The sequence below is a fragment of the Gasterosteus aculeatus genome, chromosome 7 (genome assembly GCF_964276395.1).
Source record: "Gasterosteus aculeatus chromosome 7, fGasAcu3.hap1.1, whole genome shotgun sequence".
Classification (NCBI taxonomy): Eukaryota; Metazoa; Chordata; class Actinopteri; order Perciformes; family Gasterosteidae; genus Gasterosteus; species Gasterosteus aculeatus.
This window is the reverse complement of record NC_135694.1, coordinates 17,616,390-17,638,742: the sequence shown is the minus strand read 5'-3', so window position 1 is coordinate 17,638,742 and position 22,353 is coordinate 17,616,390. Positions and strand designations below refer to the sequence as shown.

Here is a 22,353-nt window from a genome sequence, read left to right as displayed (position 1 = left end):
CCCTATGGGAATACAAACCATGTTTTACCATGTTTATAACTGTTGATTTACAGTGTCCTGTCTTTTGAAAAAATAAAGCTGCCACTTATCTAAATAGTGGAACACTATAGTTTTCTCTTTTCAGTTTCTTTTTGGTTTGTTAAATTATAGGTTGTCGGAGTTTTTTTTTTTGTTAAGAATATACAGATTCACCCCTGCAAACCCCCTAAAATTCCGTTTAGGCTATTAGCAATTACCAGGTGCACAGCTTTAATTGGCCCAAACTATCACTGTTAATTGCTGAGCAGATCGGAGAGTGTAGCTTCAAAAACACTGCATTTTCCTAACTATCAGACACACACACGCTGCTGCTCAGGTTCTTCCCGCTCAAATGCTGTTACACAGTTAACACACACGCATAGTCTCACAAGAACACGTGGGTGAGGGAAAGTCGTTCACAGAATGTTGAACAAAGGGCTGATGTGTGTGTGCGGTACACTACCTCTCACTCACCTGACCATTGTGGGGCTTTTACAGTGACAAACCTTGCTACAACCCGTGAAGCAAACAATGGGGCACCTTCATGTTCGCATAAACAAGCAGCTTTGTTTGAATTGTGACTTACGAAGTTGAGCCGGTCTGTATAACCTCTACTAAATGCGTCGCCTGACAAGTGTTGATTAGAGAGGTGTTTATGACCACAGAGCTGATAATGCTCCAGGTCGGCTCCTCAGAAAGTGTTCAATTTACTCTGATGGATTTTGATTTATGGTGTGTGTATATATAAACATTATTGATTCAGAACTATCTCTAGTTTGTTGTAAACGCCGTCTGTAACAAACGTGACTCAACACAGCATCGACGCTCCTTTGTCCACCAACGGGAGAATTGATCCCTCGCATCATGAGTGACACATCAAGATCATGTTCAGTTTCTTTTAAGAGCTATTTATGAGTCACCACTGGCTGGAAGTAACGGATCTCTCACTTTAACTTCCACACGTCTTAAATTCAATCTGTAAATTCCTTTTTAACTACATCGAGATAGTATGTCAGAACTTTATCGCCTGGATTTGATGCTCCAACTACTGAATGGGCCATGTTACTAACGTGCTATAAAGATTTGTTGGTTGGAATTTTACACTAGTAGATTGTAGATCCGCAGCAGGTTGTGAACTGAACTTGCATTTTATTTTTTGAATGTAGCCTTTGTTTAGCGAAAAGAATTCCATGTTAATCTTGAATCACATTTATAGGGGGTGCTGGCCATGACTGCAGCGTATACATTTCACACCAGCGCCTCATAAAAACACTTAAAACAGACGTACCAATGTTCAATTCTACAGTTGAAAAAGGATTACACGCACGCTTTTTAATAAAAACTGCATTGTGTGTGGGAACTCAAATCAGAGATATTTACATACAAAATATTACAATCAATCAAATGCTGACAGAAGTGTTGAAGTAGACATCCTAATAACCACAGATTTTCAAATACATAATATGATGTTTACGAAAGGTACGAATAAGTCGAGACTTGTTTACTTACTTTTGAGACTTGTTTGTTGATCACCTTATTTTTAAAATGACAGTCTGCCCACCATTGCACCAAGAAACAAGACTGAGATGCATAACAACACAAACACTTTCATCTGTGACTTTAAAATAATTCATCTTCTTCCCCACAAGGCTGGAGACATGGATCTTCTGCCCAAACAAATTGCGGCTTACTCATTTTTACCAAACTCTTAGGAATATGAATCCCAGAGAGATGTGTAAATGGGAGTGTTGTGTGTGTGTGTGCGTGCGGTGTTTCTAATGGCATCTAAATGTTGACTGTCCCACCTCAGCCATCCGAGGCACGCGCCTGTCTGTCTCTGCAGGCCGCAGCAGTCCTGTTTATACCAAGTACAATAACCATTTGATCTGAAAGACATTCACTCAGAAACACACTAACACACACATACAGCCCACAGGAAGCACATCCCGGGCCAAAGCTGGCTTAGTGTGTAGCCAGTCTGGACTGGCACTTACCGCTCTGCCAGAACAAGCCTGACCAGACACAACTAGAGGGATCCTGAGAGACAGCGAGTGCTAAGGTTATATCAATTTTGTTATGAAATTGGACTATAAAGGTCACCCGAGGCTGTTCTGTTCCCAGGGCTTTTTTGCACATCCCCGGGAGGGTCTTTGTTGGGGTTGCTGCTTTTGCCCCAATTAGCCCCTGCAGTCGTTGTAGTTGGCCAAATTAAACACACAATGAAGCACTGTACACCTATTGCACATTTTAAATACTTCATAGCATCATTCAACTTTAACATAAAGTCAGAGTTTTAGGTTTCAAAGAAAGACACAAGTTTCTCCCATTGTAATTTGTTGAACATATTGTTATAATAGTCTTGAAATGTTCAATGTCATATATAAAACATGTATTTCTATTGTGTAGTGTCATTGTTATCTGCACATATATACTCATAAAATATTATTGTGGGAGTGAAGAGTTGCGCAACCAACTTCACTCAAATATATTTTTCAATAGAGTGACTGGACTAATGAAGAAACATAACAGAACATCCTTGGGATGCACCGCGACAAACTCAAATAACAACATTGGGTATCTGTGACTCTGAGGCCAATATATTCAATTCAATTATTTATACATATCCCCTGGATTCCTACGTTTTGACTAATCTTTTACAGCATTAAAATGGTTTGCACTCAATGTATTTCCTTGCAACTTTGGAGATATTGTACCAAGTTGTTGGTTTACAATTTACAACCAGATTGTTTCCAACAATATGAAACATTTACATTTCTGCGTTCATTTGTTACGTTGACTGCATTGGTATGGAATGCGTCTATTGTGGGAATCCCTAACATTACATAGGGCAGTCAGAGCTAACCCAAATACGTTGTTTTTAATCATGAGATCCGAGCAGATGCAGCCCATAATCGTCTCTGTCACCAGCCATGGCATGTTCTCTGCTTATTGGTTCATGGTGGCAATTGATGCTTCCGAAGCCTCAAACCAGCCATTGAGGGGTTGGCAAAGGTGGCCGTAAACGGACTAGTTGCCAGTGACCAAGACCACCGGATGATACAGTCATTAACCGGTCGCTGTGGTTGTCAAAGGCCATTTAAGCTAATTAGACACGGTCCGGCTGGCATAACCTATAAACCGCTCCTTACAGTGGGAAACTGGGCCGAGACCTGAGAGTATTCGGTACTACAAAGCCCTGATCAGGAACTCTGTGGTCGGTAAGAGGATGCAAGACGTAGGCCAGGAGCTGAGGGTGGTAAAAACTACACGCACACAGCACATACACTCACACTATGAGATGCGGGAGGTTTGACGGGCTGGTCCAAATTATCCATCCATCCATCCATCAAACCGCTTAACCTGCACACAGGGTCGCTGGAGTCCATCCCAGCCAACTTCGGGCGATAGACGGGGTACACCCTGGATTGGTCGCCAGCCAATCGCAGGGCTAACACAGAGACACACAACCATTCACACATCTACGGGCAATTTAGAGTCCCCAATTAACCTGATCCCCAGCGCATGTCTTTAGACTGTGGGAGGAAGCCAGAGAACCGGAGAGAACCTATGCAGACACGGGGAGAACATGCAGACTCAACACAGAAAGGCCACTGGGCAGAATCGAACCCAAGACCTTCTTGCTGTGAGGCGACAGTGCTAACCACCACGACACCGTGCCGCCCGGTCCAAATTATTCAAAAGGGAATTTATATTTACCGTTCAAGTTTAGGACGTGCAGAGGTAAATTTGGTTCCAATATGTAGAACACATTTCTGAATGAACCAGAATTTAATTTTTGTAAGTAATCTGTGTAATCTCTCAGTAAAAACACTGCAACATGCATGTTGTACTATATCTATAGTTGCATATCAACAATGTAATATAAGCATAAAACATAGATCACACAAAACAGATGACCTTGACTTTTTTAATTTTTTCTTAAGGAGCTCCAAAACGTGACCATATCATAATTAATATTTTGTGACACGGCTGATAAAGAATGGGTATGGCTTTTGGCCAATGTGTAATTTTCAAAATCTGCGCCATTATTCAGTGTAAGTCATTGAAAAGCACATACGTTCAACAATTTTGTTCAAATGTATTTCCTTCCAAATAATACCTTATCACATCAATAGATAATTGCTAAATTCATACCTACATCACTGACTGCTGATGTGACTAAGTGGCATTTACGCTCGTTGTGGACATTTAACAACATTTAACAATGTTTTTTTTTTTTTTTTTTTACTTAGTAAAAAGTAACGCAAACCGGCGGTGAGAATTTGTATTGTATCTTCTGTGCACACATAATGCTCCAGTGCACTAATAGCGGGGAAACTCTTCCCAGGGCACGTTTCACCAAATGGGATTAGTGTTAGAGAGGCAAACTGGGAATACAATATTAACTCTGCTCTTGAGTTGTTTAATTTATTGTTCTGTAAAACATTTGAACCATCAGGACATTGTAGGTGATTAGTGGATGTGGACATTCCACATAACCACTCACTAATCTACCTGTAGATTAACAGGCCGTCTAATGGGCTTTTTGTCTCGTTGTGGCTTTCATTTGCCATGTCAGTGATAACATGTACCTCTCATTCGTCACGCAAAAACATTTAATTTCCTCTATTGTAAAAAAAAAAGTTGTTTCTGAGCTGATTTAAAAAAAAATTAATTAAAGGAATAAGTAGCTCTTCCTCTGTTAAAAAAACCTAGACGGTGGAACACAAGGAGGTTGTTCAGTATGTGAGTTGAATTACTGGAGGACAAGAGAGGATAGTGAAGATATATTTTTAACACCGAGTCAGATTTTATTATAAGATTCGATTTGAGTTTCAGGGTCTGTGCGGATGTAATCACATCCGCAAGTGGGAATCCCACTCACTTTGGATGCCAAGTGTTGGCCCCTGTCGGCACCGATGGATATTTTAGGGGAGCATTCAAACAATGTCAACATTTACAAAATCTCAAATCAGACAGTTAGGATTTGGAATTAGCATGCCATTACTTATGGTTTTATAGTAAACCGTAAACAACGTATGAGAATGAACAATGGTTTCTCTCACGCAAGGATAAAAAGACTTCCTCCATTGTGTATTTTTATTCCCCTGTGTATAAATCCTTATCTATGCCTTTATAGGCGTGTGGGGGGGCTAAAGTCAGATACAAAATGAGACCGAGCAGCTACCTGAATGTTGTGGGCCGGGTGAGTAGTGAGTCACCTGTACAACACACAATGACTTTTTTTTGTGTAAGGCGAGTAGCAGTGACACAGCATTAGACAAAGAGGGAGAGAGGGAGGAGGGCGACCAGGTTCTTGGAGTCACGCAAAGCTCCCTGTTGGCAGGCTGTTTGTGTGTAATTTGTAAGCCTGAGATGGAATATTGTGTTTCTTGGTCACACAAACATTCTGCCCAAGCGCGTGTGTGTGTCGGGGCAGTGGCATCCCACTCAAGACGTTTGGGAGGATGTGAGGCAGCATGGAGTTTCTTGACGTTTCCCTCTGGGTCAATAGAGATTTCCTGTAAATGTGACTGTGGCTGCTTACTAACACTGTTTAGCAACTAATCTGTGTCATCTCAAGGGAGTTCATTTTTTTACAGAGAAGAATGTGGCCCGTCGGCTCGTTCACTACTCTCGCGCCCTTCCTCGTCTCGTTCCGTCCTGTCCTGCTTTGTCCCCTTCGGCTCCGGAGGTTGGAGCCTCACCCCGGGTTTGCCGGATTGCTTAGCTGCTTCATTGCGTAATGCCAAACTGCTCCCGTGCGTCACTGGGAGCACCTTTTCTTGCCCACATACACTTTAGTAGATACACATCAAAGAGACAGAATACAAATTGCTTATCGGATTACATTGTTTCTCACTTGTTTGATAATCTCTGTCATTTTAGTGTGTATCCGGTCTTCCTACAAATGCAAAGTCCCATGACCTTTTCTTTGTCACTGTATCCTGTTCAGTATAAAACCACATTTGTGCACAACGAGTCGGTGTAAAACAAATAGTTCCTCTGCAGGCCAGTGCTCCCACCTAGGAAATGGAATTGTACTACATGAATTCACACATAACTTTTTTTGAGTCAAATTCTGCCTGTTTGTGATAAATTATTGAAACTATATAAGGAGGAATTACTCACAATTCGAGAAAGAAGACATCCAATGAATACTGCTGGTACTTCATTTCTAAATTCCACAGGTGTGTTGAAAAGGAGACATTTTTCATTTGGCTATTTCTGTGTACTTTATTTTAATTGGGTGTTAAATGTGTGGCCGAAGGAGTCTCTTAACTCCGCTGATGTTGGGATGACTTGTTTTAGGGTTCAAATAAGAACAAGCCGCTGCTGAGTCAACTTCCCTCCTTGGTGTTCTGTTACGTGGTGTGGTCTGTGTGGTATTGGATGAAAGGTCCATCTCCCGCTGTGGCTATCTACGGGCTGTAAAGAGTAGGGGTGTAACGATTCATTTTAACAACGATTCGATTCGAATCGCGATTCATGGTTGCCAAATTCGATTCATGGACGATCTGGGTTAATTTAGAACGATTCGATTTGATTCTGTGACTTGAAATCGATTCAGTAACTTTACTGGACAGTGCAAGCAAAGTTTCTGAGATCCCTGTTGTTTCTTGTAAGGAAATACGGTTTAAATGAATTATGGATATTATAAACAAGCAAACAACAATTAATGGCAAATGTATTAACCTTTTATTTGAATCGAGTGCCATTTTCAATGTAAACATTACACAATAATTACACAATGTTTGGATCAATTCACAGAACCCCGGATTTTCCACCACATTGTAGGGTCGCAGGTCTTTACAGATAAACTTGCCAATTGTTACTGTGATGTTGAGTTTGGTGCTGGCGAGGCCTGAGGTGTCTGCAGGGCTGGAGTTACCTGTTGCTGCTGCAGCGGTCACGCTGCTAGAGGTGCCTGACTGTCGGCGTTGTTTAATCCCACAGCGCCTTAGTAGATGGCTGAAAAGATTCGTCGTGTTTCTGTGTTTTTTTATTTGGCTTCTACATATTCTACAAACAGCGACCGACTTATTTAGAACACCTCTGTGTTTGCAAAAGCCAAAATGTTTCCACACGCTGGATCGATAAGTTGGTTTGTAAATGTCTCGCTCGCAGTCGTCTCCTCCACGCTGTGTTTTGTTGTTGTTCAGAGTTTCGCGCGGCTGCCGCTGCGTACTGATGACGTCACCGACAGGCAAACTGAATCGAGTAACGTTTAACGTGTCTAAAGTGCTAAAAACCAAACAAACAAACACACATCCATACCGTTTTTGTACTTAAATCCAATGTGCAGTTTCCAAGTATCGATACAAATCGATTATGTACCATTTCAATCAATTTGTAATCGATATATGTCGTCCGGAATGCCGATTTGCGGAGCACAGATCGATTCAGTTGGATCGCAGGAATATAAATCGATTAATTGATTCAGTGAATGAATCGTTACACCCCTAGTAAAGAGCCATCAGAGAAGGTGCAGAGGGCATGCTTCTGATACTGTCTGTAAAATTTGTGGAAAGGCACTTTTACGTGGATGATGGTTTGTTATCACTACCATCTCAATGGACTTCAGCAAACACAAGCATCACTTGCGGAATCAAATCTGCGCTTACACAAGTTTAAATCAAACTGTCAGGCAGTTATCGATGGCTTTCTGCCCAAAGATCGTGCTTCAGCAATTGAGGACATATCTGAGCGGAGAATCGGTCATAATCAAGGGAGGAGCCAACCTAAGGGAACATACTTCCGCTGAACGGGCCTAACAACACCCCGAACTGTTACATTATTGGACGATAAAGCAGAGCCTCTCGTACCTCATTGCTTAATTATGGGTACGGCAAAGTTTGCACAATTCCAAGGCCAGAGTTGTGGGTCGCTGTACCAGCAGTAGAGATGGCAGATGTAATCGAAGATGAGCTAACAGTTGTGATTGGTTATATTTGTTATGAGTCAAAAAGATTATGTCCACAATTGCGCCTCGTACAAACCTCTTGGTTCACTGGACCCTCCCAAAGGAACCGAATCAGGCAGAATATTGATTTACCTGAACCTGAAATGGACTTGCCTGAAAGAAGCGGTACTACCCTCTGACCGCTTCCAATGCTTCTCCACCTTTGCACCTCTAGTAAGAGGAGTGGCATTCCTCATTCGTATGGCAAACTCCTTCAAGCATTCAAACTAACCCAGCAAATGCAAAGGCTGGCACACATGCAACTTACCTTGTAGTCCTGAGGAATTGGACCATGCAAGGAATGTTATCATTAAAGCATCACAAAGAGATTTTTTTGAAGACCTAACAAATCAGTTTTCAAAATCAGTGTTTTGCTGAAATGTCGAACCTTGGAGGATGAGCTCATTTTGGAGGTCGACTAAAGCACTCCAACCTAGCAACTGCAGAAAAGAACCCAACAATCCTACCCAGAGATAAGCACATCTCCCTACTCCTCACCTGAATCCTGAATGCAATGTTTCTCCAGAAAAACACTCGTCCAACCCATGAAGTAGTTTGTACACTTATGGCAGAGGTCACAGCCATCATTAACGCACGACCACTTCTACCTGTGTCTATAGACCCCGACAAACAGGAGTTCCACCTCCACCGGGAGATTTCACGGACATGGACCTGCACTCAAAGCAATGGAGACAAGTCCAGCCTCTTGCCAACCAGTTCTGGACCTGTTGGAACCGTGAATATTTATATATATACTTTGTTACCACACAGACAGTAATTGATGCTGCCGCGCAGAAATCTTCAAGTTGGAGATTTGGTTCTGCTAAGGGACGAGCAGATGGCACGCGATTTCTGGCCTCTGGCAAGTATCACTGCCTCGTTCCCTGGCAAGGAGGGACACGTAAGTAAAAGGTCAAAACTACTACGACTCACTTAATTTTCCGGGTTCAACTTGTTTTTTAATCAGTGTTCCAACACTCTGCACGAGAACATTACAGGAAGCCTTATTGAAGTAAGTAAACACGCGAGAGCCAGAAATGTAAACAAGACCAGGCCCCATCAAAGCATTGGGGTCCTTAGGTAGGCTAATGTCTGATTCTCAACTCCGTCTGAAGAGCCTGCTTCTTCTGCTGCTCTTTTCTTCATCATTGTTGAACTCCTGCACTCGGCTGTTTGTGTAAATGCATGTCACCTGGGAAGGACAGGGAGAATCATCTCCTGTGTTAATAAAACAATACTTATTCGTCATTTGTTGTTGTTGACATGTCCTTGAGGCACATTTGTTTGAGTGAATGATTATTCAGCTGGTGTGTGTGTGTGGTTTCTATCCATGATTGTTTCCACTCTTTATCTGTTGCCACTCCTCCCGTAGCCTTTAAACAGCATGAAGCAGCATAACAACCAAAGTTGTGTGTTTTTCTACGTTTCATAATGGTTTGTTTAACTCCTACAGAGAGGAAAGCAGCAGGAACACTCCTTCTACATGCTAGTTTGGTTGCAAAGTCCAGAAAAAGTTTCATTGCCGTGTTACGTACAGGAGACGCTGCCTAGATACCAGCCCACATGTAACCATCCCCATCAAACTACTCCCATCAGGTGGATTCACAACTTCTATTCATTTTTCACTCTTTTCGCCTTTTCTTTTCATCTTCCTCTTTCTCCCGCTGTATCTGCGTCTTTCTCTGTTAGGGACCAAACATAGCATCGGTGACCTTGGCAGCCTATGAATGTGGCTCGGTGGATTTCCCCGAACCACCCTATCCGGACCAAATAGTCTGCTCCCTGCAGAATGCACCAGCACTGGGCTCCCATGCTGAGCAGGTGGGTGTGGAGGCTGCGGGGGCAGCTGCCATCCAGGGAAGCGTCTCTCTGGACCATCATCTCCAAAGTCCGCCTCGAAGCATGTGGGTAAGTGCCTGCTACACACCGGCTGTGCACAGCTGAAGAGCAGCAAACTGCGGCATCTGCAGAGTTACGCTTTTATAAACATTTCTCATGGCCCAGGTTTGGTTGCAGCTTGGATTGACCATGCACTTGAAAAGGTGATTCTTCCATCGACCACCATGCATATTTTAATTCATCCAGTGGGTTGTTAAAGGCGTCATTAGACACGATTGTGGAAACATAAAACCTACCAAAATTGAAAAGGAACAGTCAAATTATACATGGCAAGGACTCCAAATTAGATGCGATTAGACCATCAGTTTGTTCTTAGTCATCACTCATTTTTTCTGCTGTGGTGTGTAAGTAGTAGGAAAAATATCAACTTGGCCAGTCATTTGTAGTTTCTCTCTCTGTTAACATCTTAATACAAAGAATTCTTCTAATCTTTTAGATCTCCCTTTGACTATGTGAAAGACTCCGTGGTCCTTGCACCCTTTTTGAAGAATCACTGTCAATTACTTTATAATCCCTGCGAATAAGGATCAAGCTCTACGTTATCTAAATTTGCATCAAACTGTGCATGCAAATGTCTTCATTGTTACTCGTTTGCTTGGAAACCCCCGGCTTCTTACCATAAACCCCCCACCCCCACTCAATGTTGGTGGTTTCACACCTCGAACCAGCCTGGTGACTGATGAGGAAGATGAAATGTTTTTTCAATAAACCACCTTTTTCTCAGAGCCGCACAAAGAAACATCTAACCACTTTATAGTGAAAATTTGTAAAAATAACATTTGGTCTTTCTGTTCTTGTGAGAACCAGTACAGCCTTCTTGGTGTGTAGTTACATTCAGACCAGGACTGGTTGGTTATTATTGACTCACACTCTCAGAGTTATCGTGAAACAGAAACAGACACACACGGAACACAACAGGTCTTAGCTGCAGTGATCTATTAGTTACATTAAAACTAGACAATATATTTTTATGTAGACCGTAACGGGCGGTTTACTTTTATCATGTGAAAGGCACTACTGCCAAACACTGAGAAAAGAGAACTTTGTTGCTGACACGCAATATGACTTTTATGATTCTTCATCTGTTTCCCCTGTTCTGCATAATGTGGAAGTGGGGGGGGGGGCAGTTCCTCAACTGCCTCACTAGGAGCTGCACAGCAAACAGAAAGGGTGTTCACAACCTGCTCTGTACTGTGATTGGCTTCCTTATTGTTTGTAATACATTAACGTACATACACACTTGCAAAATTGGAAGTTGTACACATACATTTAATAAACATTTAATTGTTTGTGTGTGTGTGTGTGTGTGTGCCACCCAATCCCCTTGTAGTTACCATGGGACACCCTCCACCCACTGACCACCACACCCATGTAACCCCATCCGGTGTGGCCTCGGCGGAGGCTTGTCAGCTCTATAGCTAGAGACACCTGTTGCACCCACAGTTTCAAAGCGCCCACGCCAGCATTCCTCCTCCTTCTCCCGCCGGCCTCCCATCTTCTGCATAAACTGGTGATGAAACCCCTGCCCCCCCCTGCGCCCACCACCTCTTCTTCTGTCTCTCCCTTTCCTCCTTTCTCTTTGTCTCCTTGTCTGTTCCCTCTTGAAGCCTCTCTGTCCACTACTGTAGATCCGTTAAGTGCTGCACTTCAAACGCCACCACTGTGCAGGTGGACGTCTTTCAGTGCCCCCTGCACAAACACACACACACACGCACACAGATGCATGCATGCACGCTCACTAATAGAGGCAGAGCTATTGAATGGAGCAGCTGCCAGGGAGATTAAGCCATGTCTCCATTAGGAAAAAACTGGCAGATTTCATCAAAGACAGCAGCGTTAACAAGAGAACAGGGTGTCCAGATTATAGATGCAGTCTGCCAGGATTTGGGCTTGCACCGCCCCACAAGAATGATTGTTTGGGCTTGTTGTCGCTGCCATGGTTGCTAACTACCCACTAATCATCTTCCGGCTCAGCAATCCAGCTTCATACAAGTAATGTGGCTGTGATTAGTTAGTTATGTTCTTCTGGGAGAGCGATTGAAGCTGTGATTTTGTGCGTTTTCCACCTAAACAACTGAATTTGCTTTTCGTCCAGTGCTGGGCTTCATAGGATGTTAGGCATGTGTTGAGGGTTGAAATCATTCATAGGCCATTTCTAATTGTAGTTTACACCGATTGTATACTCTGTATCCAATCTTCTCTCAAGCGCCTTGTACCACGACCCGCACCCTGTGCCTGGAAACATTAAAGTAATGAGCTGTGAGCAACTCCAAAAACACTGCATTTCTTGGCGTCTGTTTTCATTGTGTTAATCAAGTCTGTAGCCCTCACCCTCTCATGTTTTGGCGGTATGAACTTGGTGAACCTAACCAAGGGATGAGGATTTATTTCCCTCAAATCACTTCCGCTTTCTTCCAGTTAAGCCTCCAGCACTTTACAGCTACCAGCTCCTTCTGCCTGTCAGATATTGATATCTTGGTTTCCCTTAGGTGCCCCTGGGCTTGTTAGCGCTTCTTAAATTCTCCAGAAACACTGCATTCCACATGTCCAAGGTAGAAAAGGGCAGTTAGTGGTGCACTGCATTGATATTCTGTTTATAAGTGGCATCTGGTTTTTCACCCTCCCTGCCCCTGTGTTTTATGTATTACTAATAATCTGTGGGATTTTAGTTCTTATAAATGCTTTCTGTTTTATTCCCGTTGGGTGCTCTGATCGCACAATCCAGACATCAAGCAGTGCAAGCTCCAATGCATAGTGAAAAGTGTTATTTTTGCTCTATTTACCTCTTGATAATTATAGTCAGAAACTGTAACTATACAGTAAACTATACCCTAACCAATCAGCATCAAAATGTATTTGAATAAATTACCACCTAAAAATCTTCTAATAACCTCCTAACTTAAATCTCTCCCTTTTTGTTAAAGGAGAGGCATGTGTTGCCAAATCAGTATACATAAGAACATAATTCCAGGGAGTGCTGCTAACAGTGAACTTTGAAAAGCTGAGCAGCAGTTTTTAACTATCTCCACATGTGTTCTGTGTTTCTGCCCGAGCAGGGTGCAGGTAGAGCGATTGGAGAGCTGCCTCCCTACTTCATGGCCCGGGCCGCACGGGTGTCCGCCGCCGAGCCCGACCACGAGGACTACAATAGGTTTGAGGAGATTCTGGACCAGACTCCGTCTGCACAGGTGAGTTAATTATTGTTGGTGTTTATTGTTATGTTTTGGTATACCTAAAATTTTGGATATATGTTGTGCCAGATTCCGACCTCGTGTGTGTATTTGTGTGCGATGTTTGTGGACCCCTGATCAAGCTCTACCTTGGTGTCTTATCGGCACAGCGGGAATTGAGTGCTTTCACAATGTTATGACTGAGTAACAATGCACTTCAGTGAAATGTTCCCTTTCCGTTTGTTTTGAAATCACCTGTGAAAAAAAAAAGTTTCAATTGAAACATCCCTAGAAATGTTTCAACAATGCCTGGAAATGTTTCAACAATGCCTAACAGCTTTTTAAAAATAATTATTTTTGCACCCCTCTTGTTATGAATGGAGGAGGAATCAGAGGAATCATGCGTGTAGGTTGGTTTATCCTTTTCATCACACTGGTCTTTCCTGAATGTGCAGGTCAAACAGTGAAATGGGTTTCAACCTAAAATCACTGTTATTTACTGTTGACTGTTCGAAAAGAAATCCGTTTGGGTTTTTTTACGTTGGGTTCAAGGTATGGGATTACGAGGGATTCAGAGAAGCAGTCATTTTGTTTCTAGTATTAATTTCACTTTTCAGCATCCATACAGGAGTGTCAATCAGTACTTGCAGGCTGTCTTTTATAAGGCAGTAAGACTGAAAATTGTTTTTCTGACGACTAGATGAAAAAATTCCCCACACTAGATTGAGCCAGGGGAGGGGTTTGGTAGAAAATATGGGTGCTGTATATTTCCCTGAAAATGATTACAACCATTTTAAACAGTTTTATCCAAATTTGAGAAATTACCCATGTTTTATTTCCTACATTATTATTATCTCTCATTGGTTAAAACATAACCACGGACATGGTTCTTCTCCTTTTGTCCCCCCGGGTTAACCTACTAGGGAATGTCTTGTCAGGCTGCTGATCAATCGCTGCTGTCCCTGCATTTATTTGTTTCTTTGGCTGGATCGCATACTCACAAATCTCACTTCCTTCCTTACTTGGCCCCTGCTTTTTCTTTTTCTCTTAAAGTCAAACTGTGTAGGCATTGGTCCAAACAGCACTTATAGACCCCCATACTAATACCGTTTTTCAAAGTATACCAAATTATCCTTAAATAAATTACTTAGAAAGAATCCATGCTGAAAGCTGCAGTGATGCTAATAGACCCCTGGGGAGGTTGGCACCCACAGCAGTCCTAGTGTTCAAACCACATGTTTGATGCTGGTGGATAAGGTTGCTGCTTTTCACCAAACCTGCAAGAAAAAAAAAGTAGGGGAAGCTGGAAGAGTGTGACAAACAGGCGTTGTGAGGGAGAACAACTTTACTGTCCAATTGATCGTCTCAATACCGGAGAGCTTCAGCGTGTCTTTATCCAAACAAACAAACAGTGCGACGCAGGAGGAGCATCGCCTGTTTGTCTCGCATCCTTGCGAGAGCAGATTGGAAGTGACGCTGCATGCTGCTCTCCGGACACAGCATTAGTCTCTCTCTCTCTCTCTCGCTCACTCTCTCTCTCTCGCTCACTCTCTCTTGACATTGTTTTTTTTTTTTACTGTCCCTCTTTCTATGCTTGGATTCTTTCTCACGCACTTAGTTAGTCTCCCGCTGTGCATTACCGTCTCGCTCTCTGATGATATCTGGCACTCGCGTACATGTAATGTGTGCTTGTGTGATTGGACCGCATCTGGAGGCAGGTTGCGAGCAGCAACGAGGAACATTTTTTTCTCTTGCCAGGGCTTCTACCATTACTCGGATGTGCTTAGGGTTCCCTTTTTTTACTCACTGACACCTTACTGATTTTCACTCCCACCGTCTACCTTTTTTTGTCCTTTTGAATTGGACACGGATTGCGTTCATCTGCGATGGATTTGTGTGTGAGGTTTTGATTGAAAGCTCAGTAGTCGTGGGGCAAAGTGGAAACGGACTCCAGTGGGATTGGATTGAAAATACTTTGGTATTGGTGGATCTTTTTGTATCAGTAGTTATGTTTTGACCTCAAGGATGTAACCCCTTCAAACCAACCCCCCCTCCAAACACACACACACACACACACACACACTCACTCCCCCCTGTGGCAGCAGAGCTGGATTGAAATGCTGACTTTGTCCCCTCCACTCTGGTCACAAAGTCTTGTAAGTGCCGTTGTATTTCTTTTGTCTTGCACGTGCCAACTTCCTGCCACAAGTGCACGTGATGCACAGCAGCAGAGCACTCTTTTTTTTCTCATTCATTGAAGAGAGCTATTCAAAAATAATGAAGTCATGCCTTCTCAAACCGCTCCAGACGCTTATGTCATGAACATCAGCTTTTTTCCCCCCTCATAAATCTTAAGCCATGTGCAAGAACGCCCGGTGCGCTGGAAAGGAATCCTCAGTATTGCCGCGGAGGATCCTGCAAGGCTCGTGTCCATGCTTGTAACATAATAATATAGTTGTTTCCTGGCTTGTGTCTTTTTTTTCTTCATTCGGCACCGAAGGGGTTAACAGGCTGTGAATTCTTGGTTGCCAACTCCCAGGATTGTATCTCCTGTAACTCAAATCAGAGCCATCTGCGCTGGGCGTATGCCTGCCTTCCCCCCTGGCCCACTGCACTCAAAGGCTCTCTGTGCTGTGGTTTGCCCGGCCCTGTCACGTGACTTCTCTGAAAATGCCCCCTCCCTCCTCCTCATTCTTTATTTCCAGTAAACTGTTTAAAAGGAGGGGGGTGAGTCAGAGTAAAACCAGCTTCCCTTTAACCGCAGCTTGTTAAAGAATTTGTCAACGTGGACTTTGGTGCATTTTTTTGTGCGTTTGTGTGTCGGTGGGCGTGTGCGTGCATGCGTCCGGATAGATTTGAATGCATAGTTTTTTCCTTTTTTCTTGAAAGGGGACCGTGGCTTCTATTGCGTCAGGAGTCCTTAAGTGCTTCACTTCCTGTGCCAGGGAGAGCAGGCGCGGGCTTGTCAGGAGTCAATAAGATAAACTTTAGCCATCTTCGCGTCTGGTGCTCGCGGCCGCTTCAGAGATGTGTATCTTCAGTGTGAAAAACTTTCATTAAAAAAGAAAAGAAAAAAACAGAGGCAGAGAAAATATGTGCGTGGGTGTTGACTTGTTTATAGGCTATGCATAGATTTTTCCTTTCCAAATAGAGCAGAGTGCCTTGTCGCCGCCTGCTTTTTGTCTGATTAAACTCTGTACCTCTTCAGCACTCCTAAAGGCTACTGACAACAAGGTGTTTGCTTTGTCAACTTTTTGGGGGGAAACCCCCAGAGCAACTTTGTTACATATCAAAAACAAACAGATATCGCATCGTACCACGAATGCATTTCAGATGATAAAAGGCGCAAAAATAGTTAATAGATCAAGATAAAGAAAAAAAACATTAATCCTGTAAAGTTGCATCAAGTGTGAACCAAGTGTGAATCTGTATCAAGTTTGTTGTGGATTTCTTTTTATAGCAACCATCAACTGGCAACTGTAACGGCAGTAATTTGAACTGTCATGTTAAATATGGAAGACAGAACATGCTATGTATTTATGGTCTAAGAGTTATTTCTTTGCCATGTACCTAATGCGGATCGAATCACATTTTCAATTAATGATCCTTGTGACATAATGCCATGAATTTGTGACATAATGCTGTTCATCATTGATTAAATCATATAAACTGTGGTATATCTGCTGGGATTAAATCAAAACAGATGTGGCACATTTATTATGATTGAAATAATGTGCGGTTTGTTATACCATTTCATTTTAAAAGAGTTCACGAACAAAACTTGTGCAAGCACTTGTGGTATGATTATTCAAATGAGGAATCGGTGAGTCTCACTGTCTGTAATGGGACTCAGTTCAAAATTGTGCTCAGTCTCCCACAGAGCGGGGCGCCATTTGGGGTGACTGTGCAGACTGCAAATAGAGCATCTGTGCCGCCCAGCCAAACCTGGAACCAAAACCTCCATAGTTTTAATGACGCTGCACCCTTGACAAGATCTTACAGAATGTAATTGCTGCTAAGCCTAACCCTGCAGGCCGGCAGCGACTGGGGTGGGAGCGGGTGGTGAGGGGGGGAGTGCAGCCCCTGGCAAGCTCCCTAGCAAAGATGGTGATTTTCCATAAGCTGCCAACAACAGAGTCTGAATGTCTGAACCCCCGGCATACAAGATAGACTCTTCTCCCAGTCTAGAGATACAGAACGGAGGGAAAGTCCAGGTTACGTGGTTCAATTATAGTAAATCAGAGTGTCAAAAGTTCACACACATGCACTCACTCCCTTTAAACCCTCCCCTCACCTCCTCAGAGACCCTTTGTTCATGCTGTGGCGATATTTTCATCCAGGCTCTCATTGCATGATCTAATAGCTTGGCCCCGCAACCTTTTGTAAACAATGGACATGTCATCATGTCAGAAAATGAATGGGATTCGCAAGCCGTCTCCATGGCACTGATTGGTTCTACAGGTTTCTGTCCGCACTGCAACCGTCAGGTGTCCCCGGTCCAGAAACAGTCCTCAGCGGTTCATCGGTTAACCATCCGTTCACATTCCTTCCTCCCCTGTCTCCCACCAGCTGAGCAACACACACACAAACACACTCATGTGTGCACACATGGCGACAGGCTAGAATTAAAACTACAGGCAAGTCCAAGGAGAAGCCGTCATCATTGGATGTCAGTGCATGCAGAAATTCAAATTGTGAACCAATCAGATTCCACCCCCCGCCCCCTCCCCTCACCACAGAACCTTATTAGGCGGCATCCCACGTCTCTCAAGTTTCCTGTTTGGTTGGTTGCACCCCTTAAAAAATTGTCATCGGCACTGAACTGGTTTTGTTGACCATATTAGGTATGATCACGTATTGCCAGGCCCCTCCGGTCGTTTGAATGTATATCATGTTTTAGGGACTTAGGCCTTACTTTTCCACAGAAAACTTATTTTGTTTCTTGTATGTGCATATTACTAGGAATCATTTTGATGGATTTTGAGTCAGTTGGTTTATTATTTAAACATTTGACCTGGTCGAAAAAATATGTTTTCAGTAGGAAAATGTCCAGAAAACGCTCATGGGGATTTAAACATAAAATAATAACACAATTACTTGAGAGATTCGTTAAAAAAAATGCGATGCATGCATTTTTTGGAAACACTTGAAGATGTTACAGAAACATAAATGATCTGATTCAGGACAAATAATCAAGTAAAGAATAACGTTTCTGAAGGTCTTCAGGTGTCAGTTCGCTTTAATACCAATACCAATGTGTGCATAGCAACAGTCGATGTGGAAGTGTGTATTTTTCTAAATAGAGGATATCTTATTTTGCAACAAAAACTTATACTCATACACCTCTTCTATCATTAGTTGTATTTTAAATAACTGAGTGAAGTACGTCCCCTTTTATCCTGTTCACAAATCTAACATTTGTCAGCAGTTTAATCAGATCGGCACAAAAAAATGCTTTTGTTGCAAAACATCATCAGACTTTGATGTGATCAGAGCAAACTATGATATACAGGTTTTCTACACTAGAAGACATATTTAAATGAGTTTATTTGTTAGCAGAATAAAGATCCAAAAAGAGACAGCTGTTGCTTATAAAGAGATGTAAAATAAATGCTTCTTCCAATAAGACTTAAATACAATTTAGAAGAAAAAACTTTCATCTTTTGTAAAAACACAAATTTAAAAGAGGAAGGCCGTAATTAAGATATTACATTAACTTATATAATAAAGAGAAATAATGTTTTCATGAAAACGTGCAACAACTTCAAGATAAGTTATGTTAACTGTAGAAATAGTAACGACTGAAAGGCACACTGTCGCTTTTGACTGTATAATCTTTATATTTTTCTGCGAACAGATCAAAATACTAATTTATTAATGCAAAACAAAACTCGTCAAATACTATTTTTCTAATGCAATGTCCTCAGTTTATTTAATTATTTTCTAACAATTTCTGTACAAGAAACATTAGTTATTAATTCCATTGTCACTGGAAATGTGGGACCAAGAGAACCGACTTTGGTCAGAGTGACTCACAGATTCTGCCTCTTTCTGCCGGTCTTCCCCTGTCCTTCCTTGCGGGTAACAAAAGCCTCTTTTCAAAGCAATGACACATTATTCCCCCAATATACCTTTTCTGGGAACAGGAGCCTTCCAATAGGGTCATGAAGTTAGCAATTTATTTAGACTTAATTTAATTGTGAAACACTACTTTTCTAATAAAATTTTAAATGAACAGATCCTTCAGTCCTTTTAAAAAGTTGTAGGTGGATATTTCTTTTGTTGTAGATATACTTAAGCAGACAACTTACCCCACCAAGAGCTCCTCCCCACACATTTATTTAGTTGAATGTAGATAAATGAACTAAAACTGAATATTTTTGAAACATGTATGTTTCGGATCATTTTTTATAGTTTAAAATTAATCACAGAAACTTTGGAGGTTTTAGAAACGTCTAACTGAGTGAATATAACCATATGCACATTTCATTAAAAAATGTGTATTTTTGAGTCCAATGTAGTTTGCACAGACATACATCTCATTTCTAACAATTATTGCGTTTGACAGTTGTTATGTTGCTTAATAAATGATGGCAGCTTCTTTGGAGCTTATTTACTAGATGTAGGAAAACCTTTTTTGGCTTGCTCATTTACTCACCTATTTTCGTTTCATTTATACACCAATATGGTTTTTGATATAAAATGAAAAAGAATTACTGAAGTGACCCGAAGTACTGAAGACCTCAACAATTTTAAAATAAACTGAAACATTCAGAGATGATTGAAGAATCCTAAAAGCAGATATTTGATTATAGGATGTTATTTTAAATTAGGTACTAATCCAAAATGTTTCATTTGATTTAATCCAACATTGAATAGTCTTTAGATCGTTCATTGAAAAAATCATTCCAGTTTGCTACACATAATCATTTAAAACTCTTCTGTGATATTTTCTCCACAGAAATGCTTAGAAAAATATAGAAAAGGTAAAAGTCTCTTATGTAAATGTTTCAGTTTTCCAGTTTAATATTATTTTAAATCAAACACTATTATCGATCTGAAAATATGTCAATAATGTATTATTAATTACTTATTGAAATATGAATTTGTAAGAATTCTAATCCTTCACACATAATCTGGTAATTATCTGGTAAAGACAGTGGAGTATGTCTCTGATAGAAACTGTATTAATTATTCATTATTGTTATTCTACAATTAGCTGTGATGTGAAACCAGAGAAGCAGATTTGAGATTCGTACTGTAAATAAAGCAATGTCTCAATGATGACAGATTTTGACATGTTAATAAAGCAATTGATGTATGTAAGCTTCATTAAAAAAAGACAGTTCTGAAGTGTTCATTACATAAACAAGAAATAAATTCCTTGGCTAGTCTGATGTGTTCTACCGGTGTTTGTGGAATGGAAGACATTTCAATACTGTGCTACAATGTTTCATAGACTTTCTCAATGTTATTTTTTGTTGTTGTTGAGGTGAATTTACACATAATCAAATTTTGCCCTCTATTGTTCCCCACAGATTCCAAATCCATTGTTTGACCTGGCAGGAATAACATGTGGACATTTCTTGGTCCCCTTCTGGACTTTTTTTTAGAGCAACACTTGTTGAAAAAGCAGTCATCAAAATGCACATTCAGGTAAATCGCTGTTTAAGTTATATAAATTCATAGGATTTCTCCAAAAGTGAAAATCTAGGCTTGCTTACAGTAAAACACCCTTTTCACAATTTTGAATAAGCTGTGTTCTTGTTGTATCTTTCAGAGAGAGAAACTTCCTCTTTGTTTTTGCCAGAGTTTGAGATTCTGTTTTATTTTATATTGTTCAGACGGCAAAGTGTGTTAAATAATGAACCACACTAATACACATTAATTCTCTACAGTGGTTTGCTGGTAGGGAGGAGGCCATTTTGTGCAGCCAGTCAATGGAGGCAACCATTTTGTGTTTGCAGCTGCTGCACCCCCAAGTGCTTTGTACAGTAGACCAGTCCGCCTACAGCCGAAAATCTATGAGAAACCAAAGGATATATCCTAACCCCTTTGAATGGGGAAGTGCTTTTAGGAGACTTGGCATCCAAAAATGTTTCTTCCAATCTTGGAAAATCCTCAATTTGTGTCCAGGAGTTTGCAGTGTGTCTGTGATTACTGTTAGAGGCTCGTCTTTCTGTTTTTGGAGTTTGGAATCTGTTCACGGTGATTCAGAGAGGAAAAGTTAAAAGCAAAGCTTTTTTCCCCTTTTGCCTCCTTCCTTATCATACTTCAGGAGCGAAAAGGGTGTGGTGGGGGTCATTCCTGGTAAGCTTGCTGAAGCATTGTTGGTGGGAGGTGATGGCAAAAGAGGGGGAGAGAGCTTCTGCAGCAGGGGGGAGACTGGGGGTTGCATGCACCGCAGGCACTGTACCAGATTACACCCAGGGGTCCCAGGGGACCCAACAATGGCAGAGGTGAGTCCCTACCGCGCTTTGCGGAAAGAAAGACCTCACCCTGCTCTACAGCATTACTAGGGGTCCCAATCTCTTCTGGAGCTGCTTGGTTTCATCTGCTTCAAGCTCAGGTTTTTCTTCTAATGCAAATGATCCGTCAGTTACCAGCCAGTGAGCACGGGGTATTAAAGGAAAGTGCACCTCAGAGCAGGTGAAGTTGTCCCTCAATGGTCAAGAGGGAACCAAAGAGGCTTGTGGTATGTGGGCGTATAAACACTCAATACTTGAAAAAAAAGCGTGTTTTTTTGTGTGTGTGTGTGTACCTGATATTCAGGTTTTTCCTGACTAGTCTTTTTTTTTTGTCCTGCGCTGCCTCTACCTTTTATGCTCTTTAAGCTTCACGTCTGAATGTCCACTGTTGAATCTGTACAACGTCAGCACCTCTGTGATGCTGTAGGTCCCTCGCGAAGGATGGGTGATGTCAGATAGACAAAGGTCCGACAGAAGAGTGCGAGGTGTAGCAGGAGGGCATGGATGCGATGTGGCAAAAGTGAAATGTTTTAGACCCTTTGACTGAAATGAGCGCGTCAAGACCGTGATGTCACCCTCACCATCTGTCTGGCCACGTTGCTTTCTCTTTCCCCACGCTTAGTGGGTGATGACTGGCCACTCGTCAGTGCCGTATGAAGAGATGTGGCTTCACAAAACCAGGGACTTTACTTACTGTGCTGTAATATTTTGACTGCGACTCACTAATTCTGTTTAACCTGCAATGAGGCCCGGTGGGTTAAAAATATAGCATGTAACATAAGCAGACAAAGACCACCGTAGCTTAGCTGACTAATGAGCGCTGTCACGTGGAAAT

The 22,353-nt window shown here is 41.9% G+C and overlaps 1 pseudogene across 1 annotated transcript in view; it reads left to right on the top strand.

Moving 5' to 3' along the window:
* LOC120822784 (vacuole membrane protein 1-like) overlaps positions 1-22,353 on the top strand; it is a 49,721-nt pseudogene that overhangs the window by 11,955 nt on the left and 15,413 nt on the right. The window contains exons 5-7 of the transcript XR_013468260.1: positions 9,671-9,889; positions 12,937-13,068; positions 20,589-20,706. The product of XR_013468260.1 is annotated as a vacuole membrane protein 1-like (transcript). The remainder of the gene's footprint in view (positions 1-9,670; positions 9,890-12,936; positions 13,069-20,588; positions 20,707-22,353) is intronic.